The sequence below is a fragment of the Schistocerca serialis genome, chromosome 4, assembly GCF_023864345.2.
Source record: "Schistocerca serialis cubense isolate TAMUIC-IGC-003099 chromosome 4, iqSchSeri2.2, whole genome shotgun sequence".
Taxonomy (NCBI): domain Eukaryota; kingdom Metazoa; phylum Arthropoda; class Insecta; order Orthoptera; family Acrididae; genus Schistocerca; species Schistocerca serialis.
Window position 1 is genome coordinate 195,003,359 of NC_064641.1, and position 27,167 is coordinate 195,030,525.

Consider the following 27,167-nt stretch of genomic DNA (forward strand, 5'->3'; position numbering starts at 1 on the left):
ACTGTAGCGCTGCGCCCTGGATCAAATAGCACTGCACATTGCTGGTGACCCACGTGTTTAGTAGTGACGCAACTGCTAGGATGCAGCTGAACGTCCGCCATTTGAGAGCGAGAAAATTTTCGCAGTCGGCAGGACTCGAACCTACGCTCCCAGAGGGAATCTGATTTCAAGTCAGACGCCTTAACCACTCGGCCACGACTGCCGGTGGCGGAAGCGACTCCCGACAACTGAAACCGCCATCTTTAGAAGCAATCTGGTGGCAGAAAACGGCGTGGCCTCACTCTTTCCTGTACGGTTTCCATTAGCCGTTACGAAAGTGTATTAATTTTCGCCCAGACAGGGACTTGAACCCAGGTGTATTAATTTTCGCCCAGACAGGGACTTGAACCCAGGACCCTTCGGTTGAAAACCTAACGCTCTACCGACTCAGCTATGCGGACCCACGCAAGAGCATTATCGTACAGCTGCGTGGTGTGCGAGTGATTCGCATGTCGTAATTACTGGCTTACGGCTCCAATGGCGACTTCACAGACTTCCCACTGACGCACCGCTGACGCTAGTTTTCTGCCGTCTTAAAACGATGGACATACCTCCAAGCAGCTGCGAGATCTTAAGAAAAGAAACGCTGCACCACTGCTTTTGCCGCACTCGAGTGATTGAAATTGCGATTCTTAAAAAGAAAATGAGATGTTCGCTCTGTCCATCACTTTCGAGCACATCTGTGTACTCACGATCTCAGCGACGGCTTTCTGCAGTCCCAGCGTCAGTGTCAGTGTGAGGTGAACCGATAGCCAGAGTAAGCAGCGGTCGTCGCGAAAACTCAGTATTCTTAAAACGGAAATTTTCGTCTTGTTGAGAATGGCGTCACTGGTTTGCACCCGCATTCGCCCACACATGTCACATGTGTGCGAAAATGTTTGCTCCTCTTTACGCAAAATCGCACGCACACGGTAGGATTCGAACCTACGCTCCCAGAGGGAATCTGATTTCGAGTCAGACGCCTTAACCACTCGGCCACGACTGCCGTTAGCGCGGTGTTCTCCGGACACATGCAACTGCTACCGTTTAAAGCACTGTGGTGTCAGAAAACGGCGTAGCTGCATTATTTTCTGTAGCGTCTCCACCGCTACCAGACGAATCGCTACCAAAGTATTAAAATTTCCGCCTGGACAGGGACTTGAAACCGGGGCCCTTAGGTTAAAAGCCTAATGCTCTACCGACTGAGCTATCCGAGCTCACACGAGGCTGCAAAACCTCCCACGACGCACAACTATACATTGACTCATGTCCTTTACTGTTGTGCAATCGCTGTATGGGGCCGTTAACAAATAAAACGTCGCCTAAATGCTATCTACAAACTTATCGCGCTAAGCTCGTAACACACTATCGAAGACTGCTGGCACATGATGCAACAACAAATTGCACCAGTTGTTACGTCTCATACGTTGGAGCAGAGAATTTACGTGTTTTGTCGACACTCACTGGGCAATTGGAAAATTCACAAGCATTTCGAATGCAATGTTTCCCACGCTTTCGCTCATTTCACGGTTCCGTTGAAGACGTTCTTCACCACCTGACACAGAAAAAGGAATGCAGTCGGTAGGATATTTTTAATTCTTTTGCTTCTAGGGGAGTTAGTTGTCTAGTGAGTTCCTCTTATGGCATGCACTAGACAACCAGAACAGCTACAGGAGAGAGTCATTTTTGTTGTCAGCGGTAGTTGCATTATCACAAACGCAGAGTAATTCCATTGGCGTCGCATCAAAACGAATCGGTGCCGAAACCCGGGATCGAACCAGGGACCTTTAGATCTTCAGTCTAACGCTCTCCCAACTGAGCTATTTCGGCTGACGGTGAAGGTTGTCATTTGCATGTGTTCATTAACCTCTGCCTCGTTGCCAATTTCACAGTCACCTTCGTCTGATCAGACACAGGGGCGCTGAAAGGCGAGCAGCCGATGCAGTGAAGTTACACACACATTTCTTCTTCTTCCGTCATCGTAACAAGCAAACATGTCGACTCGATTCGTGTAATATTGACTTCGCTGACGCTAGAAAACCCGTGCTATATCGATGCCAGGGGCAACTCGTGTGCGGAGAACGAGACACAAGAAGGAGTGAGTCTCTCCACCGTATGAGAGGCAGTATCTTGCAGATACTCACGGTAAAACATTCGACTTGCGTTAGCTCACACGTCATCGTCTGCAAGCTAAAATGGACACATCTGCACTGCCCAGTGAGGCGACACTTGTACTAACACCTGGTGGACGCCTGTGAGACGCGGAGATGAGCTGCGGCTTCTGGGCGCGACTGTAGCGCTGCGCCCTGGATCAAATAGCACTGCACATTGCTGGTGACCCACGTGTTTAGTAGTGACGCAACTGCTAGGATGCAGCTGAACGTCCGCCATTTGAGAGCGAGAAAATTTTCGCAGTCGGCAGGACTCGAACCTACGCTCCCAGAGGGAATCTGATTTCAAGTCAGACGCCTTAACCACTCGGCCACGACTGCCGGTGGCGGAAGCGACTCCCGACAACTGAAACCGCCATCTTTAGAAGCAATCTGGTGGCAGAAAACGGCGTGGCCTCACTCTTTCCTGTACGGTTTCCATTAGCCGTTACGAAAGTGTATTAATTTTCGCCCAGACAGGGACTTGAACCCAGGTGTATTAATTTTCGCCCAGACAGGGACTTGAACCCAGGACCCTTCGGTTGAAAACCTAACGCTCTACCGACTCAGCTATGCGGACCCACGCAAGAGCATTATCGTACAGCTGCGTGGTGTGCGAGTGATTCGCATGTCGTAATTACTGGCTTACGGCTCCAATGGCGACTTCACAGACTTCCCACTGACGCACCGCTGACGCTAGTTTTCTGCCGTCTTAAAACGATGGACATACCTCCAAGCAGCTGCGAGATCTTAAGAAAAGAAACGCTGCACCACTGCTTTTGCCGCACTCGAGTGATTGAAATTGCGATTCTTAAAAAGAAAATGAGATGTTCGCTCTGTCCATCACTTTCGAGCACATCTGTGTACTCACGATCTCAGCGACGGCTTTCTGCAGTCCCAGCGTCAGTGTCAGTGTGAGGTGAACCGATAGCCAGAGTAAGCAGCGGTCGTCGCGAAAACTCAGTATTCTTAAAACGGAAATTTTCGTCTTGTTGAGAATGGCGTCACTGGTTTGCACCCGCATTCGCCCACACATGTCACATGTGTGCGAAAATGTTTGCTCCTCTTTACGCAAAATCGCACGCACACGGTAGGATTCGAACCTATGCTCCCAGAGGGAATCTGATTTCGAGTCAGACGCCTTAACCACTCGGCCACGACTGCCGTTAGCTCGGTGTTCTCCGGACACATGCAACTGCTACCGTTTAAAGCACTGTGGTGTCAGAAAACGGCGTAGCTGCATTATTTTCTGTAGCGTCTCCACCGCTACCAGACGAATCGCTACCAAAGTATTAAAATTTCCGCCTGGACAGGGACTTGAAACCGGGGCCCTTAGGTTAAAAGCCTAATGCTCTACCGACTGAGCTATCCGAGCTCACACGAGGCTGCAAAACCTCCCACGACGCACAACTATACATTGACTCATGTCCTTTACTGTTGTGCAATCGCTGTATGGGGCCGTTAACAAATAAAACGTCGCCTAAATGCTATCTACAAACTTATCGCGCTAAGCTCGTAACACACTATCGAAGACTGCTGGCACATGATGCAACAACAAATTGCACCAGTTGTTACGTCTCATACGTTGGAGCAGAGAATTTACGTGTTTTGTCGACACTCACTGGGCAATTGGAAAATTCACAAGCATTTCGAATGCAATGTTTCCCACGCTTTCGCTCATTTCACGGTTCCGTTGAAGACGTTCTTCACCACCTGACACAGAAAAAGGAATGCAGTCGGTAGGATATTTTTAATTCTTTTGCTTCTAGGGGAGTTAGTTGTCTAGTGAGTTCCTCTTATGGCATGCACTAGACAACCAGAACAGCTACAGGAGAGAGTCATTTTTGTTGTCAGCGGTAGTTGCATTATCACAAACGCAGAGTAATTCCATTGGCGTCGCATCAAAACGAATCGGTGCCGAAACCCGGGATCGAACCAGGGACCTTTAGATCTTCAGTCTAACACTCTCCCAACTGAGCTATTTCGGCTGACGGTGAAGGTTGTCATTTGCATGTGTTCATTAACCTCTGCCTCGTTGCCAATTTCACAGTCACCTTCGTCTGATCAGACACAGGGGCGCTGAAAGGCGAGCAGCCGATGCAGTGAAGTTACACACACATTTCTTCTTCTTCCGTCATCGTAACAAGCAAACATGTCGACTCGATTCGTGTAATATTGACTTCGCTGACGCTAGAAAACCCGTGCTATATCGATGCCAGGGGCAACTCGTGTGCGGAGAACGAGACACAAGAAGGAGTGAGTCTCTCCACCGTATGAGAGGCAGTATCTTGCAGATACTCACGGTAAAACATTCGACTTGCGTTAGCTCACACGTCATCGTCTGCAAGCTAAAATGGACACATCTGCACTGCCCAGTGAGGCGACACTTGTACTAACACCTGGTGGACGCCTGTGAGACGCGGAGATGAGCTGCGGCTTCTGGGCGCGACTGTAGCGCTGCGCCCTGGATCAAATAGCACTGCACATTGCTGGTGACCCACGTGTTTAGTAGTGACGCAACTGCTAGGATGCAGCTGAACGTCCGCCATTTGAGAGCGAGAAAATTTTCGCAGTCGGCAGGACTCGAACCTACGCTCCCAGAGGGAATCTGATTTCAAGTCAGACGCCTTAACCACTCGGCCACGACTGCCGGTGGCGGAAGCGACTCCCGACAACTGAAACCGCCATCTTTAGAAGCAATCTGGTGGCAGAAAACGGCGTGGCCTCACTCTTTCCTGTACGGTTTCCATTAGCCGTTACGAAAGTGTATTAATTTTCGCCCAGACAGGGACTTGAACCCAGGTGTATTAATTTTCGCCCAGACAGGGACTTGAACCCAGGACCCTTCGGTTGAAAACCTAACGCTCTACCGACTCAGCTATGCGGACCCACGCAAGAGCATTATCGTACAGCTGCGTGGTGTGCGAGTGATTCGCATGTCGTAATTACTGGCTTACGGCTCCAATGGCGACTTCACAGACTTCCCACTGACGCACCGCTGACGCTAGTTTTCTGCCGTCTTAAAACGATGGACATACCTCCAAGCAGCTGCGAGATCTTAAGAAAAGAAACGCTGCACCACTGCTTTTGCCGCACTCGAGTGATTGAAATTGCGATTCTTAAAAAGAAAATGAGATGTTCGCTCTGTCCATCACTTTCGAGCACATCTGTGTACTCACGATCTCAGCGACGGCTTTCTGCAGTCCCAGCGTCAGTGTCAGTGTGAGGTGAACCGATAGCCAGAGTAAGCAGCGGTCGTCGCGAAAACTCAGTATTCTTAAAACGGAAATTTTCGTCTTGTTGAGAATGGCGTCACTGGTTTGCACCCGCATTCGCCCACACATGTCACATGTGTGCGAAAATGTTTGCTCCTCTTTACGCAAAATCGCACGCACACGGTAGGATTCGAACCTACGCTCCCAGAGGGAATCTGATTTCGAGTCAGACGCCTTAACCACTCGGCCACGACTGCCGTTAGCGCGGTGTTCTCCGGACACATGCAACTGCTACCGTTTAAAGCACTGTGGTGTCAGAAAACGGCGTAGCTGCATTATTTTCTGTAGCGTCTCCACCGCTACCAGACGAATCGCTACCAAAGTATTAAAATTTCCGCCTGGACAGGGACTTGAAACCGGGGCCCTTAGGTTAAAAGCCTAATGCTCTACCGACTGAGCTATCCGAGCTCACACGAGGCTGCAAAACCTCCCACGACGCACAACTATACATTGACTCATGTCCTTTACTGTTGTGCAATCGCTGTATGGGGCCGTTAACAAATAAAACGTCGCCTAAATGCTATCTACAAACTTATCGCGCTAAGCTCGTAACACACTATCGAAGACTGCTGGCACATGATGCAACAACAAATTGCACCAGTTGTTACGTCTCATACGTTGGAGCAGAGAATTTACGTGTTTTGTCGACACTCACTGGGCAATTGGAAAATTCACAAGCATTTCGAATGCAATGTTTCCCACGCTTTCGCTCATTTCACGGTTCCGTTGAAGACGTTCTTCACCACCTGACACAGAAAAAGGAATGCAGTCGGTAGGATATTTTTAATTCTTTTGCTTCTAGGGGAGTTAGTTGTCTAGTGAGTTCCTCTTATGGCATGCACTAGACAACCAGAACAGCTACAGGAGAGAGTCATTTTTGTTGTCAGCGGTAGTTGCATTATCACAAACGCAGAGTAATTCCATTGGCGTCGCATCAAAACGAATCGGTGCCGAAACCCGGGATCGAACCAGGGACCTTTAGATCTTCAGTCTAACGCTCTCCCAACTGAGCTATTTCGGCTGACGGCGAAGGTTGTCATTTGCATGTGTTCATTAACCTCTGCCTCGTTGCCAATTTCACAGTCACCTTCGTCTGATCAGACACAGGGGCGCTGAAAGGCGAGCAGCCGATGCAGTGAAGTTACACACACATTTCTTCTTCTTCCGTCATCGTAACAAGCAAACATGTCGACTCGATTCGTGTAATATTGACTTCGCTGACGCTAGAAAACCCGTGCTATATCGATGCCAGGGGCAACTCGTGTGCGGAGAACGAGACACAAGAAGGAGTGAGTCTCTCCACCGTATGAGAGGCAGTATCTTGCAGATACTCACGGTAAAACATTCGACTTGCGTTAGCTCACACGTCATCGTCTGCAAGCTAAAATGGACACATCTGCACTGCCCAGTGAGGCGACACTTGTACTAACACCTGGTGGACGCCTGTGAGACGCGGAGATGAGCTGCGGCTTCTGGGCGCGACTGTAGCGCTGCGCCCTGGATCAAATAGCACTGCACATTGCTGGTGACCCACGTGTTTAGTAGTGACGCAACTGCTAGGATGCAGCTGAACGTCCGCCATTTGAGAGCGAGAAAATTTTCGCAGTCGGCAGGACTCGAACCTACGCTCCCAGAGGGAATCTGATTTCAAGTCAGACGCCTTAACCACTCGGCCACGACTGCCGGTGGCGGAAGCGACTCCCGACAACTGAAACCGCCATCTTTAGAAGCAATCTGGTGGCAGAAAACGGCGTGGCCTCACTCTTTCCTGTACGGTTTCCATTAGCCGTTACGAAAGTGTATTAATTTTCGCCCAGACAGGGACTTGAACCCAGGTGTATTAATTTTCGCCCAGACAGGGACTTGAACCCAGGACCCTTCGGTTGAAAACCTAACGCTCTACCGACTCAGCTATGCGGACCCACGCAAGAGCATTATCGTACAGCTGCGTGGTGTGCGAGTGATTCGCATGTCGTAATTACTGGCTTACGGCTCCAATGGCGACTTCACAGACTTCCCACTGACGCACCGCTGACGCTAGTTTTCTGCCGTCTTAAAACGATGGACATACCTCCAAGCAGCTGCGAGATCTTAAGAAAAGAAACGCTGCACCACTGCTTTTGCCGCACTCGAGTGATTGAAATTGCGATTCTTAAAAAGAAAATGAGATGTTCGCTCTGTCCATCACTTTCGAGCACATCTGTGTACTCACGATCTCAGCGACGGCTTTCTGCAGTCCCAGCGTCAGTGTCAGTGTGAGGTGAACCGATAGCCAGAGTAAGCAGCGGTCGTCGCGAAAACTCAGTATTCTTAAAACGGAAATTTTCGTCTTGTTGAGAATGGCGTCACTGGTTTGCACCCGCATTCGCCCACACATGTCACATGTGTGCGAAAATGTTTGCTCCTCTTTACGCAAAATCGCACGCACACGGTAGGATTCGAACCTATGCTCCCAGAGGGAATCTGATTTCGAGTCAGACGCCTTAACCACTCGGCCACGACTGCCGTTAGCGCGGTGTTCTCCGGACACATGCAACTGCTACCGTTTAAAGCACTGTGGTGTCAGAAAACGGCGTAGCTGCATTATTTTCTGTAGCGTCTCCACCGCTACCAGACGAATCGCTACCAAAGTATTAAAATTTCCGCCTGGACAGGGACTTGAAACCGGGGCCCTTAGGTTAAAAGCCTAATGCTCTACCGACTGAGCTATCCGAGCTCACACGAGGCTGCAAAACCTCCCACGACGCACAACTATACATTGACTCATGTCCTTTACTGTTGTGCAATCGCTGTATGGGGCCGTTAACAAATAAAACGTCGCCTAAATGCTATCTACAAACTTATCGCGCTAAGCTCGTAACACACTATCGAAGACTGCTGGCACATGATGCAACAACAAATTGCACCAGTTGTTACGTCTCATACGTTGGAGCAGAGAATTTACGTGTTTTGTCGACACTCACTGGGCAATTGGAAAATTCACAAGCATTTCGAATGCAATGTTTCCCACGCTTTCGCTCATTTCACGGTTCCGTTGAAGACGTTCTTCACCACCTGACACAGAAAAAGGAATGCAGTCGGTAGGATATTTTTAATTCTTTTGCTTCTAGGGGAGTTAGTTGTCTAGTGAGTTCCTCTTATGGCATGCACTAGACAACCAGAACAGCTACAGGAGAGAGTCATTTTTGTTGTCAGCGGTAGTTGCATTATCACAAACGCAGAGTAATTCCATTGGCGTCGCATCAAAACGAATCGGTGCCGAAACCCGGGATCGAACCAGGGACCTTTAGATCTTCAGTCTAACGCTCTCCCAACTGAGCTATTTCGGCTGACGGTGAAGGTTGTCATTTGCATGTGTTCATTAACCTCTGCCTCGTTGCCAATTTCACAGTCACCTTCGTCTGATCAGACACAGGGGCGCTGAAAGGCGAGCAGCCGATGCAGTGAAGTTACACACACATTTCTTCTTCTTCCGTCATCGTAACAAGCAAACATGTCGACTCGATTCGTGTAATATTGACTTCGCTGACGCTAGAAAACCCGTGCTATATCGATGCCAGGGGCAACTCGTGTGCGGAGAACGAGACACAAGAAGGAGTGAGTCTCTCCACCGTATGAGAGGCAGTATCTTGCAGATACTCACGGTAAAACATTCGACTTGCGTTAGCTCACACGTCATCGTCTGCAAGCTAAAATGGACACATCTGCACTGCCCAGTGAGGCGACACTTGTACTAACACCTGGTGGACGCCTGTGAGACGCGGAGATGAGCTGCGGCTTCTGGGCGCGACTGTAGCGCTGCGCCCTGGATCAAATAGCACTGCACATTGCTGGTGACCCACGTGTTTAGTAGTGACGCAACTGCTAGGATGCAGCTGAACGTCCGCCATTTGAGAGCGAGAAAATTTTCGCAGTCGGCAGGACTCGAACCTACGCTCCCAGAGGGAATCTGATTTCAAGTCAGACGCCTTAACCACTCGGCCACGACTGCCGGTGGCGGAAGCGACTCCCGACAACTGAAACCGCCATCTTTAGAAGCAATCTGGTGGCAGAAAACGGCGTGGCCTCACTCTTTCCTGTACGGTTTCCATTAGCCGTTACGAAAGTGTATTAATTTTCGCCCAGACAGGGACTTGAACCCAGGTGTATTAATTTTCGCCCAGACAGGGACTTGAACCCAGGACCCTTCGGTTGAAAACCTAACGCTCTACCGACTCAGCTATGCGGACCCACGCAAGAGCATTATCGTACAGCTGCGTGGTGTGCGAGTGATTCGCATGTCGTAATTACTGGCTTACGGCTCCAATGGCGACTTCACAGACTTCCCACTGACGCACCGCTGACGCTAGTTTTCTGCCGTCTTAAAACGATGGACATACCTCCAAGCAGCTGCGAGATCTTAAGAAAAGAAACGCTGCACCACTGCTTTTGCCGCACTCGAGTGATTGAAATTGCGATTCTTAAAAAGAAAATGAGATGTTCGCTCTGTCCATCACTTTCGAGCACATCTGTGTACTCACGATCTCAGCGACGGCTTTCTGCAGTCCCAGCGTCAGTGTCAGTGTGAGGTGAACCGATAGCCAGAGTAAGCAGCGGTCGTCGCGAAAACTCAGTATTCTTAAAACGGAAATTTTCGTCTTGTTGAGAATGGCGTCACTGGTTTGCACCCGCATTCGCCCACACATGTCACATGTGTGCGAAAATGTTTGCTCCTCTTTACGCAAAATCGCACGCACACGGTAGGATTCGAACCTATGCTCCCAGAGGGAATCTGATTTCGAGTCAGACGCCTTAACCACTCGGCCACGACTGCCGTTAGCGCGGTGTTCTCCGGACACATGCAACTGCTACCGTTTAAAGCACTGTGGTGTCAGAAAACGGCGTAGCTGCATTATTTTCTGTAGCGTCTCCACCGCTACCAGACGAATCGCTACCAAAGTATTAAAATTTCCGCCTGGACAGGGACTTGAAACCGGGGCCCTTAGGTTAAAAGCCTAATGCTCTACCGACTGAGCTATCCGAGCTCACACGAGGCTGCAAAACCTCCCACGACGCACAACTATACATTGACTCATGTCCTTTACTGTTGTGCAATCGCTGTATGGGGCCGTTAACAAATAAAACGTCGCCTAAATGCTATCTACAAACTTATCGCGCTAAGCTCGTAACACACTATCGAAGACTGCTGGCACATGATGCAACAACAAATTGCACCAGTTGTTACGTCTCATACGTTGGAGCAGAGAATTTACGTGTTTTGTCGACACTCACTGGGCAATTGGAAAATTCACAAGCATTTCGAATGCAATGTTTCCCACGCTTTCGCTCATTTCACGGTTCCGTTGAAGACGTTCTTCACCACCTGACACAGAAAAAGGAATGCAGTCGGTAGGATATTTTTAATTCTTTTGCTTCTAGGGGAGTTAGTTGTCTAGTGAGTTCCTCTTATGGCATGCACTAGACAACCAGAACAGCTACAGGAGAGAGTCATTTTTGTTGTCAGCGGTAGTTGCATTATCACAAACGCAGAGTAATTCCATTGGCGTCGCATCAAAACGAATCGGTGCCGAAACCCGGGATCGAACCAGGGACCTTTAGATCTTCAGTCTAACGCTCTCCCAACTGAGCTATTTCGGCTGACGGTGAAGGTTGTCATTTGCATGTGTTCATTAACCTCTGCCTCGTTGCCAATTTCACAGTCACCTTCGTCTGATCAGACACAGGGGCGCTGAAAGGCGAGCAGCCGATGCAGTGAAGTTACACACACATTTCTTCTTCTTCCGTCATCGTAACAAGCAAACATGTCGACTCGATTCGTGTAATATTGACTTCGCTGACGCTAGAAAACCCGTGCTATATCGATGCCAGGGGCAACTCGTGTGCGGAGAACGAGACACAAGAAGGAGTGAGTCTCTCCACCGTATGAGAGGCAGTATCTTGCAGATACTCACGGTAAAACATTCGACTTGCGTTAGCTCACACGTCATCGTCTGCAAGCTAAAATGGACACATCTGCACTGCCCAGTGAGGCGACACTTGTACTAACACCTGGTGGACGCCTGTGAGACGCGGAGATGAGCTGCGGCTTCTGGGCGCGACTGTAGCGCTGCGCCCTGGATCAAATAGCACTGCACATTGCTGGTGACCCACGTGTTTAGTAGTGACGCAACTGCTAGGATGCAGCTGAACGTCCGCCATTTGAGAGCGAGAAAATTTTCGCAGTCGGCAGGACTCGAACCTACGCTCCCAGAGGGAATCTGATTTCAAGTCAGACGCCTTAACCACTCGGCCACGACTGCCGGTGGCGGAAGCGACTCCCGACAACTGAAACCGCCATCTTTAGAAGCAATCTGGTGGCAGAAAACGGCGTGGCCTCACTCTTTCCTGTACGGTTTCCATTAGCCGTTACGAAAGTGTATTAATTTTCGCCCAGACAGGGACTTGAACCCAGGTGTATTAATTTTCGCCCAGACAGGGACTTGAACCCAGGACCCTTCGGTTGAAAACCTAACGCTCTACCGACTCAGCTATGCGGACCCACGCAAGAGCATTATCGTACAGCTGCGTGGTGTGCGAGTGATTCGCATGTCGTAATTACTGGCTTACGGCTCCAATGGCGACTTCACAGACTTCCCACTGACGCACCGCTGACGCTAGTTTTCTGCCGTCTTAAAACGATGGACATACCTCCAAGCAGCTGCGAGATCTTAAGAAAAGAAACGCTGCACCACTGCTTTTGCCGCACTCGAGTGATTGAAATTGCGATTCTTAAAAAGAAAATGAGATGTTCGCTCTGTCCATCACTTTCGAGCACATCTGTGTACTCACGATCTCAGCGACGGCTTTCTGCAGTCCCAGCGTCAGTGTCAGTGTGAGGTGAACCGATAGCCAGAGTAAGCAGCGGTCGTCGCGAAAACTCAGTATTCTTAAAACGGAAATTTTCGTCTTGTTGAGAATGGCGTCACTGGTTTGCACCCGCATTCGCCCACACATGTCACATGTGTGCGAAAATGTTTGCTCCTCTTTACGCAAAATCGCACGCACACGGTAGGATTCGAACCTACGCTCCCAGAGGGAATCTGATTTCGAGTCAGACGCCTTAACCACTCGGCCACGACTGCCGTTAGCGCGGTGTTCTCCGGACACATGCAACTGCTACCGTTTAAAGCACTGTGGTGTCAGAAAACGGCGTAGCTGCATTATTTTCTGTAGCGTCTCCACCGCTACCAGACGAATCGCTACCAAAGTATTAAAATTTCCGCCTGGACAGGGACTTGAAACCGGGGCCCTTAGGTTAAAAGCCTAATGCTCTACCGACTGAGCTATCCGAGCTCACACGAGGCTGCAAAACCTCCCACGACGCACAACTATACATTGACTCATGTCCTTTACTGTTGTGCAATCGCTGTATGGGGCCGTTAACAAATAAAACGTCGCCTAAATGCTATCTACAAACTTATCGCGCTAAGCTCGTAACACACTATCGAAGACTGCTGGCACATGATGCAACAACAAATTGCACCAGTTGTTACGTCTCATACGTTGGAGCAGAGAATTTACGTGTTTTGTCGACACTCACTGGGCAATTGGAAAATTCACAAGCATTTCGAATGCAATGTTTCCCACGCTTTCGCTCATTTCACGGTTCCGTTGAAGACGTTCTTCACCACCTGACACAGAAAAAGGAATGCAGTCGGTAGGATATTTTTAATTCTTTTGCTTCTAGGGGAGTTAGTTGTCTAGTGAGTTCCTCTTATGGCATGCACTAGACAACCAGAACAGCTACAGGAGAGAGTCATTTTTGTTGTCAGCGGTAGTTGCATTATCACAAACGCAGAGTAATTCCATTGGCGTCGCATCAAAACGAATCGGTGCCGAAACCCGGGATCGAACCAGGGACCTTTAGATCTTCAGTCTAACGCTCTCCCAACTGAGCTATTTCGGCTGACGGTGAAGGTTGTCATTTGCATGTGTTCATTAACGTCTGCCTCGTTGCCAATTTCACAGTCACCTTCGTCTGATCAGACACAGGGGCGCTGAAAGGCGAGCAGCCGATGCAGTGAAGTTACACACACATTTCTTCTTCTTCCGTCATCGTAACAAGCAAACATGTCGACTCGATTCGTGTAATATTGACTTCGCTGACGCTAGAAAACCCGTGCTATATCGATGCCAGGGGCAACTCGTGTGCGGAGAACGAGACACAAGAAGGAGTGAGTCTCTCCACCGTATGAGAGGCAGTATCTTGCAGATACTCACGGTAAAACATTCGACTTGCGTTAGCTCACACGTCATCGTCTGCAAGCTAAAATGGACACATCTGCACTGCCCAGTGAGGCGACACTTGTACTAACACCTGGTGGACGCCTGTGAGACGCGGAGATGAGCTGCGGCTTCTGGGCGCGACTGTAGCGCTGCGCCCTGGATCAAATAGCACTGCACATTGCTGGTGACCCACGTGTTTAGTAGTGACGCAACTGCTAGGATGCAGCTGAACGTCCGCCATTTGAGAGCGAGAAAATTTTCGCAGTCGGCAGGACTCGAACCTACGCTCCCAGAGGGAATCTGATTTCAAGTCAGACGCCTTAACCACTCGGCCACGACTGCCGGTGGCGGAAGCGACTCCCAACAACTGAAACCGCCATCTTTAGAAGCAATCTGGTGGCAGAAAACGGCGTGGCCTCACTCTTTCCTGTACGGTTTCCATTAGCCGTTACGAAAGTGTATTAATTTTCGCCCAGACAGGGACTTGAACCCAGGTGTATTAATTTTCGCCCAGACAGGGACTTGAACCCAGGACCCTTCGGTTGAAAACCTAACGCTCTACCGACTCAGCTATGCGGACCCACGCAAGAGCATTATCGTACAGCTGCGTGGTGTGCGAGTGATTCGCATGTCGTAATTACTGGCTTACGGCTCCAATGGCGACTTCACAGACTTCCCACTGACGCACCGCTGACGCTAGTTTTCTGCCGTCTTAAAACGATGGACATACCTCCAAGCAGCTGCGAGATCTTAAGAAAAGAAACGCTGCACCACTGCTTTTGCCGCACTCGAGTGATTGAAATTGCGATTCTTAAAAAGAAAATGAGATGTTCGCTCTGTCCATCACTTTCGAGCACATCTGTGTACTCACGATCTCAGCGACGGCTTTCTGCAGTCCCAGCGTCAGTGTCAGTGTGAGGTGAACCGATAGCCAGAGTAAGCAGCGGTCGTCGCGAAAACTCAGTATTCTTAAAACGGAAATTTTCGTCTTGTTGAGAATGGCGTCACTGGTTTGCACCCGCATTCGCCCACACATGTCACATGTGTGCGAAAATGTTTGCTCCTCTTTACGCAAAATCGCACGCACACGGTAGGATTCGAACCTATGCTCCCAGAGGGAATCTGATTTCGAGTCAGACGCCTTAACCACTCGGCCACGACTGCCGTTAGCGCGGTGTTCTCCGGACACATGCAACTGCTACCGTTTAAAGCACTGTGGTGTCAGAAAACGGCGTAGCTGCATTATTTTCTGTAGCGTCTCCACCGCTACCAGACGAATCGCTACCAAAGTATTAAAATTTCCGCCTGGACAGGGACTTGAAACCGGGGCCCTTAGGTTAAAAGCCTAATGCTCTACCGACTGAGCTATCCGAGCTCACACGAGGCTGCAAAACCTCCCACGACGCACAACTATACATTGACTCATGTCCTTTACTGTTGTGCAATCGCTGTATGGGGCCGTTAACAAATAAAACGTCGCCTAAATGCTATCTACAAACTTATCGCGCTAAGCTCGTAACACACTATCGAAGACTGCTGGCACATGATGCAACAACAAATTGCACCAGTTGTTACGTCTCATACGTTGGAGCAGAGAATTTACGTGTTTTGTCGACACTCACTGGGCAATTGGAAAATTCACAAGCATTTCGAATGCAATGTTTCCCACGCTTTCGCTCATTTCACGGTTCCGTTGAAGACGTTCTTCACCACCTGACACAGAAAAAGGAATGCAGTCGGTAGGATATTTTTAATTCTTTTGCTTCTAGGGGAGTTAGTTGTCTAGTGAGTTCCTCTTATGGCATGCACTAGACAACCAGAACAGCTACAGGAGAGAGTCATTTTTGTTGTCAGCGGTAGTTGCATTATCACAAACGCAGAGTAATTCCATTGGCGTCGCATCAAAACGAATCGGTGCCGAAACCCGGGATCGAACCAGGGACCTTTAGATCTTCAGTCTAACGCTCTCCCAACTGAGCTATTTCGGCTGACGGTGAAGGTTGTCATTTGCATGTGTTCATTAACGTCTGCCTCGTTGCCAATTTCACAGTCACCTTCGTCTGATCAGACACAGGGGCGCTGAAAGGCGAGCAGCCGATGCAGTGAAGTTACACACACATTTCTTCTTCTTCCGTCATCGTAACAAGCAAACATGTCGACTCGATTCGTGTAATATTGACTTCGCTGACGCTAGAAAACCCGTGCTATATCGATGCCAGGGGCAACTCGTGTGCGGAGAACGAGACACAAGAAGGAGTGAGTCTCTCCACCGTATGAGAGGCAGTATCTTGCAGATACTCACGGTAAAACATTCGACTTGCGTTAGCTCACACGTCATCGTCTGCAAGCTAAAATGGACACATCTGCACTGCCCAGTGAGGCGACACTTGTACTAACACCTGGTGGACGCCTGTGAGACGCGGAGATGAGCTGCGGCTTCTGGGCGCGACTGTAGCGCTGCGCCCTGGATCAAATAGCACTGCACATTGCTGGTGACCCACGTGTTTAGTAGTGACGCAACTGCTAGGATGCAGCTGAACGTCCGCCATTTGAGAGCGAGAAAATTTTCGCAGTCGGCAGGACTCGAACCTACGCTCCCAGAGGGAATCTGATTTCAAGTCAGACGCCTTAACCACTCGGCCACGACTGCCGGTGGCGGAAGCGACTCCCGACAACTGAAACCGCCATCTTTAGAAGCAATCTGGTGGCAGAAAACGGCGTGGCCTCACTCTTTCCTGTACGGTTTCCATTAGCCGTTACGAAAGTGTATTAATTTTCGCCCAGACAGGGACTTGAACCCAGGTGTATTAATTTTCGCCCAGACAGGGACTTGAACCCAGGACCCTTCGGTTGAAAACCTAACGCTCTACCGACTCAGCTATGCGGACCCACGCAAGAGCATTATCGTACAGCTGCGTGGTGTGCGAGTGATTCGCATGTCGTAATTACTGGCTTACGGCTCCAATGGCGACTTCACAGACTTCCCACTGACGCACCGCTGACGCTAGTTTTCTGCCGTCTTAAAACGATGGACATACCTCCAAGCAGCTGCGAGATCTTAAGAAAAGAAACGCTGCACCACTGCTTTTGCCGCACTCGAGTGATTGAAATTGCGATTCTTAAAAAGAAAATGAGATGTTCGCTCTGTCCATCACTTTCGAGCACATCTGTGTACTCACGATCTCAGCGACGGCTTTCTGCAGTCCCAGCGTCAGTGTCAGTGTGAGGTGAACCGATAGCCAGAGTAAGCAGCGGTCGTCGCGAAAACTCAGTATTCTTAAAACGGAAATTTTCGTCTTGTTGAGAATGGCGTCACTGGTTTGCACCCGCATTCGCCCACACATGTCACATGTGTGCGAAAATGTTTGCTCCTCTTTACGCAAAATCGCACGCACACGGTAGGATTCGAACCTACGCTCCCAGAGGGAATCTGATTTCGAGTCAGACGCCTTAACCACTCGGCCACGACTGCCGTTAGCGCGGTGTTCTCCGGACACATGCAACTGCTACCGTTTAAAGCACTGTGGTGTCAGAAAACGGCGTAGCTGCATTATTTTCTGTAGCGTCTCCACCGCTACCAGACGAATCGCTACCAAAGTATTAAAATTTCCGCCTGGACAGGGACTTGAAACCGGGGCCCTTAGGTTAAAAGCCTAATGCTCTACCGACTGAGCTATCCGAGCTCACACGAGGCTGCAAAACCTCCCACGACGCACAACTATACATTGACTCATGTCCTTTACTGTTGTGCAATCGCTGTATGGGGCCGTTAACAAATAAAACGTCGCCTAAATGCTATCTACAAACTTATCGCGCTAAGCTCGTAACACACTATCGAAGACTGCTGGCACATGATGCAACAACAAATTGCACCAGTTGTTACGTCTCATACGTTGGAGCAGAGAATTTACGTGTTTTGTCGACACTCACTGGGCAATTGGAAAATTCACAAGCATTTCGAATGCAATGTTTCCCACGCTTTCGCTCATTTCACGGTTCCGTTGAAGACGTTCTTCACCACCTGACACAGAAAAAGGAATGCAGTCGGTAGGATATTTTTAATTCTTTTGCTTCTAGGGGAGTTAGTTGTCTAGTGAGTTCCTCTTATGGCATGCACTAGACAACCAGAACAGCTACAGGAGAGAGTCATTTTTGTTGTCAGCGGTAGTTGCATTATCACAAACGCAGAGTAATTCCATTGGCGTCGCATCAAAACGAATCGGTGCCGAAACCCGGGATCGAACCAGGGACCTTTAGATCTTCAGTCTAACGCTCTCCCAACTGAGCTATTTCGGCTGACGGTGAAGGTTGTCATTTGCATGTGTTCATTAACGTCTGCCTCGTTGCCAATTTCACAGTCACCTTCGTCTGATCAGACACAGGGGCGCTGAAAGGCGAGCAGCCGATGCAGTGAAGTTACACACACATTTCTTCTTCTTCCGTCATCGTAACAAGCAAACATGTCGACTCGATTCGTGTAATATTGACTTCGCTGACGCTAGAAAACCCGTGCTATATCGATGCCAGGGGCAACTCGTGTGCGGAGAACGAGACACAAGAAGGAGTGAGTCTCTCCACCGTATGAGAGGCAGTATCTTGCAGATACTCACGGTAAAACATTCGACTTGCGTTAGCTCACACGTCATCGTCTGCAAGCTAAAATGGACACATCTGCACTGCCCAGTGAGGCGACACTTGTACTAACACCTGGTGGACGCCTGTGAGACGCGGAGATGAGCTGCGGCTTCTGGGCGCGACTGTAGCGCTGCGCCCTGGATCAAATAGCACTGCACATTGCTGGTGACCCACGTGTTTAGTAGTGACGCAACTGCCAGGATGCAGCTGAACGTCCGCCATTTGAGAGCGAGAAAATTTTCGCAGTCGGCAGGACTCGAACCTACGCTCCCAGAGGGAATCTGATTTCAAGTCAGACGCCTTAACCACTCGGCCACGACTGCCGGTGGCGGAAGCGACTCCCGACAACTGAAACCGCCATCTTTAGAAGCAATCTGGTGGCAGAAAACGGCGTGGCCTCACTCTTTCCTGTACGGTTTCCATTAGCCGTTACGAAAGTGTATTAATTTTCGCCCAGACAGGGACTTGAACCCAGGTGTATTAATTTTCGCCCAGACAGGGACTTGAACCCAGGACCCTTCGGTTGAAAACCTAACGCTCTACCGACTCAGCTATGCGGACCCACGCAAGAGCATTATCGTACAGCTGCGTGGTGTGCGAGTGATTCGCATGTCGTAATTACTGGCTTACGGCTCCAATGGCGACTTCACAGACTTCCCACTGACGCACCGCTGACGCTAGTTTTCTGCCGTCTTAAAACGATGGACATACCTCCAAGCAGCTGCGAGATCTTAAGAAAAGAAACGCTGCACCACTGCTTTTGCCGCACTCGAGTGATTGAAATTGCGATTCTTAAAAAGAAAATGAGATGTTCGCTCTGTCCATCACTTTCGAGCACATCTGTGTACTCACGATCTCAGCGACGGCTTTCTGCAGTCCCAGCGTCAGTGTCAGTGTGAGGTGAACCGATAGCCAGAGTAAGCAGCGGTCGTCGCGAAAACTCAGTATTCTTAAAACGGAAATTTTCGTCTTGTTGAGAATGGCGTCACTGGTTTGCACCCGCATTCGCCCACACATGTCACATGTGTGCGAAAATGTTTGCTCCTCTTTACGCAAAATCGCACGCACACGGTAGGATTCGAACCTATGCTCCCAGAGGGAATCTGATTTCGAGTCAGACGCCTTAACCACTCGGCCACGACTGCCGTTAGCGCGGTGTTCTCCGGACACATGCAACTGCTACCGTTTAAAGCACTGTGGTGTCAGAAAACGGCGTAGCTGCATTATTTTCTGTAGCGTCTCCACCGCTACCAGACGAATCGCTACCAAAGTATTAAAATTTCCGCCTGGACAGGGACTTGAAACCGGGGCCCTTAGGTTAAAAGCCTAATGCTCTACCGACTGAGCTATCCGAGCTCACACGAGGCTGCAAAACCTCCCACGACGCACAACTATACATTGACTCATGTCCTTTACTGTTGTGCAATCGCTGTATGGGGCCGTTAACAAATAAAACGTCGCCTAAATGCTATCTACAAACTTATCGCGCTAAGCTCGTAACACACTATCGAAGACTGCTGGCACATGATGCAACAACAAATTGCACCAGTTGTTACGTCTCATACGTTGGAGCAGAGAATTTACGTGTTTTGTCGACACTCACTGGGCAATTGGAAAATTCACAAGCATTTCGAATGCAATGTTTCCCACGCTTTCGCTCATTTCACGGTTCCGTTGAAGACGTTCTTCACCACCTGACACAGAAAAAGGAATGCAGTCGGTAGGATATTTTTAATTCTTTTGCTTCTAGGGGAGTTAGTTGTCTAGTGAGTTCCTCTTATGGCATGCACTAGACAACCAGAACAGCTACAGGAGAGAGTCATTTTTGTTGTCAGCGGTAGTTGCATTATCACAAACGCAGAGTAATTCCATTGGCGTCGCATCAAAACGAATCGGTGCCGAAACCCGGGATCGAACCAGGGACCTTTAGATCTTCAGTCTAACGCTCTCCCAACTGAGCTATTTCGGCTGACGGTGAAGGTTGTCATTTGCATGTGTTCATTAACCTCTGCCTCGTTGCCAATTTCACAGTCACCTTCGTCTGATCAGACACAGGGGCGCTGAAAGGCGAGCAGCCGATGCAGTGAAGTTACACACACATTTCTTCTTCTTCCGTCATCGTAACAAGCAAACATGTCGACTCGATTCGTGTAATATTGACTTCGCTGACGCTAGAAAACCCGTGCTATATCGATGCCAGGGGCAACTCGTGTGCGGAGAACGAGACACAAGAAGGAGTGAGTCTCTCCACCGTATGAGAGGCAGTATCTTGCAGATACTCACGGTAAAACATTCGACTTGCGTTAGCTCACACGTCATCGTCTGCAAGCTAAAATGGACACATCTGCACTGCCCAGTGAGGCGACACTTGTACTAACACCTGGTGGACGCCTGTGAGACGCGGAGATGAGCTGCGGCTTCTGGGCGCGACTGTAGCGCTGCGCCCTGGATCAAATAGCACTGCACATTGCTGGTGACCCACGTGTTTAGTAGTGACGCAACTGCTAGGATGCAGCTGAACGTCCGCCATTTGAGAGCGAGAAAATTTTCGCAGTCGGCAGGACTCGAACCTACGCTCCCAGAGGGAATCTGATTTCAAGTCAGACGCCTTAACCACTCGGCCACGACTGCCGGTGGCGGAAGCGACTCCCGACAACTGAAACCGCCATCTTTAGAAGCAATCTGGTGGCAGAAAACGGCGTGGCCTCACTCTTTCCTGTACGGTTTCCATTAGCCGTTACGAAAGTGTATTAATTTTCGCCCAGACAGGGACTTGAACCCAGGTGTATTAATTTTCGCCCAGACAGGGACTTGAACCCAGGACCCTTCGGTTGAAAACCTAACGCTCTACCGACTCAGCTATGCGGACCCACGCAAGAGCATTATCGTACAGCTGCGTGGTGTGCGAGTGATTCGCATGTCGTAATTACTGGCTTACGGCTCCAATGGCGACTTCACAGACTTCCCACTGACGCACCGCTGACGCTAGTTTTCTGCCGTCTTAAAACGATGGACATACCTCCAAGCAGCTGCGAGATCTTAAGAAAAGAAACGCTGCACCACTGCTTTTGCCGCACTCGAGTGATTGAAATTGCGATTCTTAAAAAGAAAATGAGATGTTCGCTCTGTCCATCACTTTCGAGCACATCTGTGTACTCACGATCTCAGCGACGGCTTTCTGCAGTCCCAGCGTCAGTGTCAGTGTGAGGTGAACCGATAGCCAGAGTAAGCAGCGGTCGTCGCGAAAACTCAGTATTCTTAAAACGGAAATTTTCGTCTTGTTGAGAATGGCGTCACTGTTTTGCACCCGCATTCGCCCACACATGTCACATGTGTGCGAAAATGTTTGCTCCTCTTTACGCAAAATCGCACGCACACGGTAGGATTCGAACCTACGCTCCCAGAGGGAATCTGATTTCGAGTCAGACGCCTTAACCACTCGGCCACGACTGCCGTTAGCGCGGTGTTCTCCGGACACATGCAACTGCTACCGTTTAAAGCACTGTGGTGTCAGAAAACGGCGTAGCTGCATTATTTTCTGTAGCGTCTCCACCGCTACCAGACGAATCGCTACCAAAGTATTAAAATTTCCGCCTGGACAGGGACTTGAAACCGGGGCCCTTAGGTTAAAAGCCTAATGCTCTACCGACTGAGCTATCCGAGCTCACACGAGGCTGCAAAACCTCCCACGACGCACAACTATACATTGACTCATGTCCTTTACTGTTGTGCAATCGCTGTATGGGGCCGTTAACAAATAAAACGTCGCCTAAATGCTATCTACAAACTTATCGCGCTAAGCTCGTAACACACTATCGAAGACTGCTGGCACATGATGCAACAACAAATTGCACCAGTTGTTACGTCTCATACGTTGGAGCAGAGAATTTACGTGTTTTGTCGACACTCACTGGGCAATTGGAAAATTCACAAGCATTTCGAATGCAATGTTTCCCACGCTTTCGCTCATTTCACGGTTCCGTTGAAGACGTTCTTCACCACCTGACACAGAAAAAGGAATGCAGTCGGTAGGATATTTTTAATTCTTTTGCTTCTAGGGGAGTTAGTTGTCTAGTGAGTTCCTCTTATGGCATGCACTAGACAACCAGAACAGCTACAGGAGAGAGTCATTTTTGTTGTCAGCGGTAGTTGCATTATCACAAACGCAGAGTAATTCCATTGGCGTCGCATCAAAACGAATCGGTGCCGAAACCCGGGATCGAACCAGGGACCTTTAGATCTTCAGTCTAACGCTCTCCCAACTGAGCTATTTCGGCTGACGGTGAAGGTTGTCATTTGCATGTGTTCATTAACGTCTGCCTCGTTGCCAATTTCACAGTCACCTTCGTCTGATCAGACACAGGGGCGCTGAAAGGCGAGCAGCCGATGCAGTGAAGTTACACACACATTTCTTCTTCTTCCGTCATCGTAACAAGCAAACATGTCGACTCGATTCGTGTAATATTGACTTCGCTGACGCTAGAAAACCCGTGCTATATCGATGCCAGGGGCAACTCGTGTGCGGAGAACGAGACACAAGAAGGAGTGAGTCTCTCCACCGTATGAGAGGCAGTATCTTGCAGATACTCACGGTAAAACATTCGACTTGCGTTAGCTCACACGTCATCGTCTGCAAGCTAAAATGGACACATCTGCACTGCCCAGTGAGGCGACACTTGTACTAACACCTGGTGGACGCCTGTGAGACGCGGAGATGAGCTGCGGCTTCTGGGCGCGACTGTAGCGCTGCGCCCTGGATCAAATAGCACTGCACATTGCTGGTGACCCACGTGTTTAGTAGTGACGCAACTGCTAGGATGCAGCTGAACGTCCGCCATTTGAGAGCGAGAAAATTTTCGCAGTCGGCAGGACTCGAACCTACGCTCCCAGAGGGAATCTGATTTCAAGTCAGACGCCTTAACCACTCGGCCACGACTGCCGGTGGCGGAAGCGACTCCCGACAACTGAAACCGCCATCTTTAGAAGCAATCTGGTGGCAGAAAACGGCGTGGCCTCACTCTTTCCTGTACGGTTTCCATTAGCCGTTACGAAAGTGTATTAATTTTCGCCCAGACAGGGACTTGAACCCAGGTGTATTAATTTTCGCCCAGACAGGGACTTGAACCCAGGACCCTTCGGTTGAAAACCTAACGCTCTACCGACTCAGCTATGCGGACCCACGCAAGAGCATTATCGTACAGCTGCGTGGTGTGCGAGTGATTCGCATGTCGTAATTACTGGCTTACGGCTCCAATGGCGACTTCACAGACTTCCCACTGACGCACCGCTGACGCTAGTTTTCTGCCGTCTTAAAACGATGGACATACCTCCAAGCAGCTGCGAGATCTTAAGAAAAGAAACGCTGCACCACTGCTTTTGCCGCACTCGAGTGATTGAAATTGCGATTCTTAAAAAGAAAATGAGATGTTCGCTCTGTCCATCACTTTCGAGCACATCTGTGTACTCACGATCTCAGCGACGGCTTTCTGCAGTCCCAGCGTCAGTGTCAGTGTGAGGTGAACCGATAGCCAGAGTAAGCAGCGGTCGTCGCGAAAACTCAGTATTCTTAAAACGGAAATTTTCGTCTTGTTGAGAATGGCGTCACTGTTTTGCACCCGCATTCGCCCACACATGTCACATGTGTGCGAAAATGTTTGCTCCTCTTTACGCAAAATCGCACGCACACGGTAGGATTCGAACCTACGCTCCCAGAGGGAATCTGATTTCGAGTCAGACGCCTTAACCACTCGGCCACGACTGCCGTTAGCGCGGTGTTCTCCGGACACATGCAACTGCTACCGTTTAAAGCACTGTGGTGTCAGAAAACGGCGTAGCTGCATTATTTTCTGTAGCGTCTCCACCGCTACCAGACGAATCGCTACCAAAGTATTAAAATTTCCGCCTGGACAGGGACTTGAAACCGGGGCCCTTAGGTTAAAAGCCTAATGCTCTACCGACTGAGCTATCCGAGCTCACACGAGGCTGCAAAACCTCCCACGACGCACAACTATACATTGACTCATGTCCTTTACTGTTGTGCAATCGCTGTATGGGGCCGTTAACAAATAAAACGTCGCCTAAATGCTATCTACAAACTTATCGCGCTAAGCTCGTAACACACTATCGAAGACTGCTGGCACATGATGCAACAACAAATTGCACCAGTTGTTACGTCTCATACGTTGGAGCAGAGAATTTACGTGTTTTGTCGACACTCACTGGGCAATTGGAAAATTCACAAGCATTTCGAATGCAATGTTTCCCACGCTTTCGCTCATTTCACGGTTCCGTTGAAGACGTTCTTCACCACCTGACACAGAAAAAGGAATGCAGTCGGTAGGATATTTTTAATTCTTTTGCTTCTAGGGGAGTTAGTTGTCTAGTGAGTTCCTCTTATGGCATGCACTAGACAACCAGAACAGCTACAGGAGAGAGTCATTTTTGTTGTCAGCGGTAGTTGCATTATCACAAACGCAGAGTAATTCCATTGGCGTCGCATCAAAACGAATCGGTGCCGAAACCCGGGATCGAACCAGGGACCTTTAGATCTTCAGTCTAACGCTCTCCCAACTGAGCTATTTCGGCTGACGGTGAAGGTTGTCATTTGCATGTGTTCATTAACGTCTGCCTCGTTGCCAATTTCACAGTCACCTTCGTCTGATCAGACACAGGGGCGCTGAAAGGCGAGCAGCCGATGCAGTGAAGTTACACACACATTTCTTCTTCTTCCGTCATCGTAACAAGCAAACATGTCGACTCGATTCGTGTAATATTGACTTCGCTGACGCTAGAAAACCCGTGCTATATCGATGCCAGGGGCAACTCGTGTGCGGAGAACGAGACACAAGAAGGAGTGAGTCTCTCCACCGTATGAGAGGCAGTATCTTGCAGATACTCACGGTAAAACATTCGACTTGCGTTAGCTCACACGTCATCGTCTGCAAGCTAAAATGGACACATCTGCACTGCCCAGTGAGGCGACACTTGTACTAACACCTGGTGGACGCCTGTGAGACGCGGAGATGAGCTGCGGCTTCTGGGCGCGACTGTAGCGCTGCGCCCTGGATCAAATAGCACTGCACATTGCTGGTGACCCACGTGTTTAGTAGTGACGCAACTGCTAGGATGCAGCTGAACGTCCGCCATTTGAGAGCGAGAAAATTTTCGCAGTCGGCAGGACTCGAACCTACGCTCCCAGAGGGAATCTGATTTCAAGTCAGACGCCTTAACCACTCGGCCACGACTGCCGGTGGCGGAAGCGACTCCCGACAACTGAAACCGCCATCTTTAGAAGCAATCTGGTGGCAGAAAACGGCGTGGCCTCACTCTTTCCTGTACGGTTTCCATTAGCCGTTACGAAAGTGTATTAATTTTCGCCCAGACAGGGACTTGAACCCAGGTGTATTAATTTTCGCCCAGACAGGGACTTGAACCCAGGACCCTTCGGTTGAAAACCTAACGCTCTACCGACTCAGCTATGCGGACCCACGCAAGAGCATTATCGTACAGCTGCGTGGTGTGCGAGTGATTCGCATGTCGTAATTACTGGCTTACGGCTCCAATGGCGACTTCACAGACTTCCCACTGACGCACCGCTGACGCTAGTTTTCTGCCGTCTTAAAACGATGGACATACCTCCAAGCAGCTGCGAGATCTTAAGAAAAGAAACGCTGCACCACTGCTTTTGCCGCACTCGAGTGATTGAAATTGCGATTCTTAAAAAGAAAATGAGATGTTCGCTCTGTCCATCACTTTCGAGCACATCTGTGTACTCACGATCTCAGCGACGGCTTTCTGCAGTCCCAGCGTCAGTGTCAGTGTGAGGTGAACCGATAGCCAGAGTAAGCAGCGGTCGTCGCGAAAACTCAGTATTCTTAAAACGGAAATTTTCGTCTTGTTGAGAATGGCGTCACTGGTTTGCACCCGCATTCGCCCACACATGTCACATGTGTGCGAAAATGTTTGCTCCTCTTTACGCAAAATCGCACGCACACGGTAGGATTCGAACCTATGCTCCCAGAGGGAATCTGATTTCGAGTCAGACGCCTTAACCACTCGGCCACGACTGCCGTTAGCGCGGTGTTCTCCGGACACATGCAACTGCTACCGTTTAAAGCACTGTGGTGTCAGAAAACGGCGTAGCTGCATTATTTTCTGTAGCGTCTCCACCGCTACCAGACGAATCGCTACCAAAGTATTAAAATTTCCGCCTGGACAGGGACTTGAAACCGGGGCCCTTAGGTTAAAAGCCTAATGCTCTACCGACTGAGCTATCCGAGCTCACACGAGGCTGCAAAACCTCCCACGACGCACAACTATACATTGACTCATGTCCTTTACTGTTGTGCAATCGCTGTATGGGGCCGTTAACAAATAAAACGTCGCCTAAATGCTATCTACAAACTTATCGCGCTAAGCTCGTAACACACTATCGAAGACTGCTGGCACATGATGCAACAACAAATTGCACCAGTTGTTACGTCTCATACGTTGGAGCAGAGAATTTACGTGTTTTGTCGACACTCACTGGGCAATTGGAAAATTCACAAGCATTTCGAATGCAATGTTTCCCACGCTTTCGCTCATTTCACGGTTCCGTTGAAGACGTTCTTCACCACCTGACACAGAAAAAGGAATGCAGTCGGTAGGATATTTTTAATTCTTTTGCTTCTAGGGGAGTTAGTTGTCTAGTGAGTTCCTCTTATGGCATGCACTAGACAACCAGAACAGCTACAGGAGAGAGTCATTTTTGTTGTCAGCGGTAGTTGCATTATCACAAACGCAGAGTAATTCCATTGGCGTCGCATCAAAAAACGAATCGGTG

At 49.5% G+C, this 27,167-nt stretch overlaps 47 non-coding genes across 47 annotated transcripts; all 47 read right to left on the reverse strand.

The window, feature by feature from the left end:
• Positions 1–120: 120 nt before the first annotated feature.
• Positions 121–202, reverse strand: Trnas-uga (transfer RNA serine (anticodon UGA)). The gene has a single exon. It is a non-coding gene; the product is annotated as a tRNA-Ser (tRNA).
• Positions 203–942: 740 nt separating this feature from the next.
• On the reverse strand, positions 943–1,024 carry Trnas-cga (transfer RNA serine (anticodon CGA)). Its single transcript has one exon. It is a non-coding gene; the product is annotated as a tRNA-Ser (tRNA).
• A 138-nt stretch (positions 1,025–1,162) lies between these two features.
• Positions 1,163–1,235, reverse strand: Trnak-uuu (transfer RNA lysine (anticodon UUU)). Its single transcript has one exon. It is a non-coding gene; the product is annotated as a tRNA-Lys (tRNA).
• A 540-nt stretch (positions 1,236–1,775) lies between these two features.
• On the reverse strand, positions 1,776–1,848 carry Trnaf-gaa (transfer RNA phenylalanine (anticodon GAA)). Its single transcript has one exon. It is a non-coding gene; the product is annotated as a tRNA-Phe (tRNA).
• A 580-nt stretch (positions 1,849–2,428) lies between these two features.
• On the reverse strand, positions 2,429–2,510 carry Trnas-uga (transfer RNA serine (anticodon UGA)). The gene has a single exon. It is a non-coding gene; the product is annotated as a tRNA-Ser (tRNA).
• A 740-nt stretch (positions 2,511–3,250) lies between these two features.
• On the reverse strand, positions 3,251–3,332 carry Trnas-cga (transfer RNA serine (anticodon CGA)). Its single transcript has one exon. It is a non-coding gene; the product is annotated as a tRNA-Ser (tRNA).
• Positions 3,333–3,470: 138 nt separating this feature from the next.
• Trnak-uuu (transfer RNA lysine (anticodon UUU)) lies at positions 3,471–3,543 on the reverse strand. Its single transcript has one exon. It is a non-coding gene; the product is annotated as a tRNA-Lys (tRNA).
• Positions 3,544–4,083: 540 nt separating this feature from the next.
• On the reverse strand, positions 4,084–4,156 carry Trnaf-gaa (transfer RNA phenylalanine (anticodon GAA)). Its single transcript has one exon. It is a non-coding gene; the product is annotated as a tRNA-Phe (tRNA).
• A 580-nt stretch (positions 4,157–4,736) lies between these two features.
• Trnas-uga (transfer RNA serine (anticodon UGA)) lies at positions 4,737–4,818 on the reverse strand. The gene has a single exon. It is a non-coding gene; the product is annotated as a tRNA-Ser (tRNA).
• A 740-nt stretch (positions 4,819–5,558) lies between these two features.
• Positions 5,559–5,640, reverse strand: Trnas-cga (transfer RNA serine (anticodon CGA)). The gene has a single exon. It is a non-coding gene; the product is annotated as a tRNA-Ser (tRNA).
• Positions 5,641–5,778: 138 nt separating this feature from the next.
• On the reverse strand, positions 5,779–5,851 carry Trnak-uuu (transfer RNA lysine (anticodon UUU)). The gene has a single exon. It is a non-coding gene; the product is annotated as a tRNA-Lys (tRNA).
• A 540-nt stretch (positions 5,852–6,391) lies between these two features.
• On the reverse strand, positions 6,392–6,464 carry Trnaf-gaa (transfer RNA phenylalanine (anticodon GAA)). The gene has a single exon. It is a non-coding gene; the product is annotated as a tRNA-Phe (tRNA).
• A 580-nt stretch (positions 6,465–7,044) lies between these two features.
• On the reverse strand, positions 7,045–7,126 carry Trnas-uga (transfer RNA serine (anticodon UGA)). The gene has a single exon. It is a non-coding gene; the product is annotated as a tRNA-Ser (tRNA).
• Positions 7,127–7,866: 740 nt separating this feature from the next.
• Positions 7,867–7,948, reverse strand: Trnas-cga (transfer RNA serine (anticodon CGA)). The gene has a single exon. It is a non-coding gene; the product is annotated as a tRNA-Ser (tRNA).
• A 138-nt stretch (positions 7,949–8,086) lies between these two features.
• On the reverse strand, positions 8,087–8,159 carry Trnak-uuu (transfer RNA lysine (anticodon UUU)). Its single transcript has one exon. It is a non-coding gene; the product is annotated as a tRNA-Lys (tRNA).
• Positions 8,160–8,699: 540 nt separating this feature from the next.
• Trnaf-gaa (transfer RNA phenylalanine (anticodon GAA)) lies at positions 8,700–8,772 on the reverse strand. The gene has a single exon. It is a non-coding gene; the product is annotated as a tRNA-Phe (tRNA).
• A 580-nt stretch (positions 8,773–9,352) lies between these two features.
• Trnas-uga (transfer RNA serine (anticodon UGA)) lies at positions 9,353–9,434 on the reverse strand. The gene has a single exon. It is a non-coding gene; the product is annotated as a tRNA-Ser (tRNA).
• A 740-nt stretch (positions 9,435–10,174) lies between these two features.
• Trnas-cga (transfer RNA serine (anticodon CGA)) lies at positions 10,175–10,256 on the reverse strand. The gene has a single exon. It is a non-coding gene; the product is annotated as a tRNA-Ser (tRNA).
• Positions 10,257–10,394: 138 nt separating this feature from the next.
• On the reverse strand, positions 10,395–10,467 carry Trnak-uuu (transfer RNA lysine (anticodon UUU)). Its single transcript has one exon. It is a non-coding gene; the product is annotated as a tRNA-Lys (tRNA).
• A 540-nt stretch (positions 10,468–11,007) lies between these two features.
• On the reverse strand, positions 11,008–11,080 carry Trnaf-gaa (transfer RNA phenylalanine (anticodon GAA)). The gene has a single exon. It is a non-coding gene; the product is annotated as a tRNA-Phe (tRNA).
• A 580-nt stretch (positions 11,081–11,660) lies between these two features.
• On the reverse strand, positions 11,661–11,742 carry Trnas-uga (transfer RNA serine (anticodon UGA)). The gene has a single exon. It is a non-coding gene; the product is annotated as a tRNA-Ser (tRNA).
• Positions 11,743–12,482: 740 nt separating this feature from the next.
• Trnas-cga (transfer RNA serine (anticodon CGA)) lies at positions 12,483–12,564 on the reverse strand. The gene has a single exon. It is a non-coding gene; the product is annotated as a tRNA-Ser (tRNA).
• Positions 12,565–12,702: 138 nt separating this feature from the next.
• Trnak-uuu (transfer RNA lysine (anticodon UUU)) lies at positions 12,703–12,775 on the reverse strand. The gene has a single exon. It is a non-coding gene; the product is annotated as a tRNA-Lys (tRNA).
• Positions 12,776–13,315: 540 nt separating this feature from the next.
• Positions 13,316–13,388, reverse strand: Trnaf-gaa (transfer RNA phenylalanine (anticodon GAA)). The gene has a single exon. It is a non-coding gene; the product is annotated as a tRNA-Phe (tRNA).
• Positions 13,389–13,968: 580 nt separating this feature from the next.
• Trnas-uga (transfer RNA serine (anticodon UGA)) lies at positions 13,969–14,050 on the reverse strand. The gene has a single exon. It is a non-coding gene; the product is annotated as a tRNA-Ser (tRNA).
• A 740-nt stretch (positions 14,051–14,790) lies between these two features.
• On the reverse strand, positions 14,791–14,872 carry Trnas-cga (transfer RNA serine (anticodon CGA)). Its single transcript has one exon. It is a non-coding gene; the product is annotated as a tRNA-Ser (tRNA).
• Positions 14,873–15,010: 138 nt separating this feature from the next.
• Positions 15,011–15,083, reverse strand: Trnak-uuu (transfer RNA lysine (anticodon UUU)). The gene has a single exon. It is a non-coding gene; the product is annotated as a tRNA-Lys (tRNA).
• A 540-nt stretch (positions 15,084–15,623) lies between these two features.
• Trnaf-gaa (transfer RNA phenylalanine (anticodon GAA)) lies at positions 15,624–15,696 on the reverse strand. The gene has a single exon. It is a non-coding gene; the product is annotated as a tRNA-Phe (tRNA).
• Positions 15,697–16,276: 580 nt separating this feature from the next.
• Trnas-uga (transfer RNA serine (anticodon UGA)) lies at positions 16,277–16,358 on the reverse strand. Its single transcript has one exon. It is a non-coding gene; the product is annotated as a tRNA-Ser (tRNA).
• Positions 16,359–17,098: 740 nt separating this feature from the next.
• Trnas-cga (transfer RNA serine (anticodon CGA)) lies at positions 17,099–17,180 on the reverse strand. Its single transcript has one exon. It is a non-coding gene; the product is annotated as a tRNA-Ser (tRNA).
• Positions 17,181–17,318: 138 nt separating this feature from the next.
• On the reverse strand, positions 17,319–17,391 carry Trnak-uuu (transfer RNA lysine (anticodon UUU)). The gene has a single exon. It is a non-coding gene; the product is annotated as a tRNA-Lys (tRNA).
• Positions 17,392–17,931: 540 nt separating this feature from the next.
• Trnaf-gaa (transfer RNA phenylalanine (anticodon GAA)) lies at positions 17,932–18,004 on the reverse strand. The gene has a single exon. It is a non-coding gene; the product is annotated as a tRNA-Phe (tRNA).
• A 580-nt stretch (positions 18,005–18,584) lies between these two features.
• Positions 18,585–18,666, reverse strand: Trnas-uga (transfer RNA serine (anticodon UGA)). Its single transcript has one exon. It is a non-coding gene; the product is annotated as a tRNA-Ser (tRNA).
• A 740-nt stretch (positions 18,667–19,406) lies between these two features.
• Positions 19,407–19,488, reverse strand: Trnas-cga (transfer RNA serine (anticodon CGA)). Its single transcript has one exon. It is a non-coding gene; the product is annotated as a tRNA-Ser (tRNA).
• A 138-nt stretch (positions 19,489–19,626) lies between these two features.
• On the reverse strand, positions 19,627–19,699 carry Trnak-uuu (transfer RNA lysine (anticodon UUU)). The gene has a single exon. It is a non-coding gene; the product is annotated as a tRNA-Lys (tRNA).
• Positions 19,700–20,239: 540 nt separating this feature from the next.
• Positions 20,240–20,312, reverse strand: Trnaf-gaa (transfer RNA phenylalanine (anticodon GAA)). Its single transcript has one exon. It is a non-coding gene; the product is annotated as a tRNA-Phe (tRNA).
• Positions 20,313–20,892: 580 nt separating this feature from the next.
• Positions 20,893–20,974, reverse strand: Trnas-uga (transfer RNA serine (anticodon UGA)). The gene has a single exon. It is a non-coding gene; the product is annotated as a tRNA-Ser (tRNA).
• Positions 20,975–21,714: 740 nt separating this feature from the next.
• Positions 21,715–21,796, reverse strand: Trnas-cga (transfer RNA serine (anticodon CGA)). The gene has a single exon. It is a non-coding gene; the product is annotated as a tRNA-Ser (tRNA).
• A 138-nt stretch (positions 21,797–21,934) lies between these two features.
• Trnak-uuu (transfer RNA lysine (anticodon UUU)) lies at positions 21,935–22,007 on the reverse strand. The gene has a single exon. It is a non-coding gene; the product is annotated as a tRNA-Lys (tRNA).
• Positions 22,008–22,547: 540 nt separating this feature from the next.
• Positions 22,548–22,620, reverse strand: Trnaf-gaa (transfer RNA phenylalanine (anticodon GAA)). The gene has a single exon. It is a non-coding gene; the product is annotated as a tRNA-Phe (tRNA).
• A 580-nt stretch (positions 22,621–23,200) lies between these two features.
• Trnas-uga (transfer RNA serine (anticodon UGA)) lies at positions 23,201–23,282 on the reverse strand. Its single transcript has one exon. It is a non-coding gene; the product is annotated as a tRNA-Ser (tRNA).
• Positions 23,283–24,022: 740 nt separating this feature from the next.
• On the reverse strand, positions 24,023–24,104 carry Trnas-cga (transfer RNA serine (anticodon CGA)). Its single transcript has one exon. It is a non-coding gene; the product is annotated as a tRNA-Ser (tRNA).
• A 138-nt stretch (positions 24,105–24,242) lies between these two features.
• On the reverse strand, positions 24,243–24,315 carry Trnak-uuu (transfer RNA lysine (anticodon UUU)). Its single transcript has one exon. It is a non-coding gene; the product is annotated as a tRNA-Lys (tRNA).
• A 540-nt stretch (positions 24,316–24,855) lies between these two features.
• Trnaf-gaa (transfer RNA phenylalanine (anticodon GAA)) lies at positions 24,856–24,928 on the reverse strand. Its single transcript has one exon. It is a non-coding gene; the product is annotated as a tRNA-Phe (tRNA).
• Positions 24,929–25,508: 580 nt separating this feature from the next.
• On the reverse strand, positions 25,509–25,590 carry Trnas-uga (transfer RNA serine (anticodon UGA)). The gene has a single exon. It is a non-coding gene; the product is annotated as a tRNA-Ser (tRNA).
• A 740-nt stretch (positions 25,591–26,330) lies between these two features.
• Positions 26,331–26,412, reverse strand: Trnas-cga (transfer RNA serine (anticodon CGA)). The gene has a single exon. It is a non-coding gene; the product is annotated as a tRNA-Ser (tRNA).
• Positions 26,413–26,550: 138 nt separating this feature from the next.
• Trnak-uuu (transfer RNA lysine (anticodon UUU)) lies at positions 26,551–26,623 on the reverse strand. Its single transcript has one exon. It is a non-coding gene; the product is annotated as a tRNA-Lys (tRNA).
• Positions 26,624–27,167: the final 544 nt, after the last annotated feature.